Source organism: Dama dama, chromosome 19 (assembly GCF_033118175.1).
Source record: "Dama dama isolate Ldn47 chromosome 19, ASM3311817v1, whole genome shotgun sequence".
Classification (NCBI taxonomy): Eukaryota; Metazoa; Chordata; class Mammalia; order Artiodactyla; family Cervidae; genus Dama; species Dama dama.
The window spans coordinates 71,285,396-71,288,394 of record NC_083699.1 but is presented as its reverse complement, the minus strand read 5'-3'; the positions used below and the strand labels follow the sequence as shown (position 1 = coordinate 71,288,394).

At 44.8% G+C, this 2,999-nt stretch overlaps 1 non-coding gene across 1 annotated transcript; it reads right to left on the bottom strand.

Annotated features, from left to right (window-relative positions):
- Positions 1–1,347: 1,347 nt before the first annotated feature.
- On the bottom strand, positions 1,348–1,420 carry TRNAG-UCC (transfer RNA glycine (anticodon UCC)). Its single transcript has one exon. It is a non-coding gene; the product is annotated as a tRNA-Gly (tRNA).
- Between the last annotated feature and the right edge of the window lie 1,579 nt (positions 1,421–2,999).

The following is a 2,999-nucleotide window of genomic DNA, read 5'->3' as shown; positions in this document are numbered from 1 at the left end:
TGTACATTCTATTTTTTTCTTTTTTTTGGCTGCACTGTTCTGCACATGGGATCTTTGTTCCCTGACCAGGAATCTGTGCCCCTTGCATTAGAAGCCAAAGTCTTAAACACTGGACCACCAGGGAAGTCCTTGTATATTCATTCTTGAGTACCCATTCCCATATTAGGCACCATGTGAATCAGAAAGACATTGGATCAAGGTCTTTCCTTCAATTAGCTGGTGGGAACATGGCACTGGCAAAACTTTTACATTGAGATGTAAGGAAGAATATGATTAAATCCTTGAAAGATACAGACATCAAAAGCAGTGTGAGTCTGGGAACACTTTGGGCTGCAGAAGTGAGGTTGGACATGTCTGTGGAAGACAGGATTATTAGTCAGATGCCAGATTGGGCCTGAAAGTGAAAAGTGTTAGTTGCTCAGCCGTGTTCAACTCTTTGTGACCCCATGGACTGTAGCCTGCCAGGCTTCTCTGTCCGTGGAATTTGCCAGGTAACAATACTGGAATGGGTGGCCATTCCCTTCTCCAGGGGATCTTCCTGACTCAGAGATCAAACTTGAGTCTCCTGCGTTGCAGGCAGACTCTTTACTATTTGAGCCACCAGGGAAGACCAGAATTAGGCCTGGTGAGTTCTAGAAACAGCAACCATAACTGGAGGCTGGCCAGATTAGGGGAGACAGCTTGTGCTGGGAAATTTCTAGACTGAACTTCTCCACTCCTTTGAGGACCTTACAGGTTCTGGCCTTGACGACAGAGGGCAGTGGATGGTTGGCCTTAGGTCCATGGCTCAGGGACGGACTCTGAAATTTTCTGTCCAGGAGGACAAGAAGAAATATTTTCCAACTCCACCACAGTACAAGCCTCAAGCAATTTGGCATCACTCAGGTGTTGGGAAACAACTGTAGCCTCACATATCCCTTGAGCAGTCTCCCTGGGCTGAGCTGCGTTTTTGTTTTTAAAGAGCCTTGGGCTGATTCTGAACTTGGAAGAGAGTCCAGCAAACAGCAAGTGGACACAAAAGGTTGAGTCATGAGTTCATGCCTCATCAAGGCCCGTCTTTTCTTCCGAGCATGAAGCGGCACTGACATGAGACTGGCTTCTTCAATCGTTTGCATTTTCAAATTGTAACTGGAAGTTCTCTGTGATCCATTTCTCTTCCCTGGATCACTCGATATACCTGCACATCTGCGTGAAAATAAAATTGGCATTCATAACAAGGCCACTAGATTCCCAAAGACCTGCTGAAGAAACATCTGAGAAATGACTGAGAAAACATCTGGTTGCTTCAGGATGTATTATTGTGCTTTCATTTTTTTTGGCCATGCTGCGTGCCATGTAGGATCTTAGTTCCCTGACCAGGGATTGAACCCACGTCCCCTGCAGTGGAAGCACAGAGTCCTGACCACTGGACCACCAGGGAATAGCCTGTGCTTTAATTTTTGAAGCATAATCATACATTTGTGGTCTATATGATAAATCTAGTTATCATATAACTATAACTTTTATTAATCAGAAAAATTTTGTTATCAACCAAATTTATTTGCTGCAGTTACAACCACTGATATCTTGGAAAATAACACTGGCTAGCATTAATTTAGTACAGGCTCCATGGGGTTGCAAAGAGTCAGACACAGCTTAGCGCACATGCATGCACGGACACACGTGCACACACACACACACACACACAGAAGCATTGTATTGCTGCTTTAAATTCATTATTTGGCCTCATACTGACAGTTATCTTATGCAGCAAGCATTTTTATTGTCTCTAGCTTACAAGTGAGCAAACTAAGTCACAGAGACAGTATACAAAATCGTCAACATCCTGCGGCAATGTGTGAAGTTTCTATCACACACACCCCTGCCCCTTGACACTCAAATCCTGCTGAGAGAAGGTCTCCCATCTGGGAACGTGGTGAGGATTTAAATCAAGCTGAGATCTGGTAATCGAGTTCTGACAGGTGGAGGACCTTGGGGAAGACACTTTATTTATTTATTGGCCACACCAATCAGATATCAAACCTACAGCCCTTGTATTGGAAGATGAAGTCTTTTTTTTTTTTAGTTTTGGTGAATATAGAATTCTATTATTTTTCTGTTGACCAATCATGATGCAGTGGTATTAAGTAACAGTTACTTAATCACAGTGGTGAAAGATGTTTGTCAGATTTCACAATCAATAGCCAGACAAAAAAATAAAAAGATAGTTGGAGTCTTAACCACCACGCCATCAGGGAAGCCCCAGGGGAAGCCACCTTTCAAACTCTTAGAGTATGGATCTTCCATTCAATAACACTTCAATAAAGAATCCCTTCCTCACAGATTTGTTGCAAGGGAAAAAAATGAGAAAATACGTGGAAAAAACTCTGCTCTATAAACTGCCTCCCCACCTCCCTTTTCGCTTGCCAACCACATCCAGAAAGTAGGTTTCCCGGGGTTGGTCATGGACGTGGATGCATTCAGGATCCCCTGATCCAACTCCCCTATCCCAAGTCAAATGGGCTGATTCCATCCCTAACTTGTCAGTCCACTATCTACATCATCATCTGTCTGTCCAGGTGACCTGAGATGGAGTTTCAATCAACCACGGGTTGCACACGGAGCTTTTTGGAGAGTCAGCGATGCTGACACAGACTTGGACTCGCTCAGCGCTCTGACAGATGGATGGCGTGGATGGCGGCATCTCTAAAAATAAAGATGTCTTGTCTGTGGGCCGTGTGTTTGGTTGCCCAGGCACTGTTCCACTCTGGGTAAGTCACATTTTCCTTTGCTTCACCCAGCAGCCCCTGTAGCTGGTGATTTAGGGCCCCGGGTGGCACGTAGACCTTTATATCCATCCTTCATTCCTTTGCCCTTAGGAACCTGCTAATTAACCTTCCCCACCCCCTACACCCCATCCCCTGGACCTCCCTCTCACCCACTGCTGTGCTTCACTAACTGGGTGCTCTTGATGAATTAGTGAAACAAGGGTTCTTATGAGCTTGTGTCTCTCAAGAACT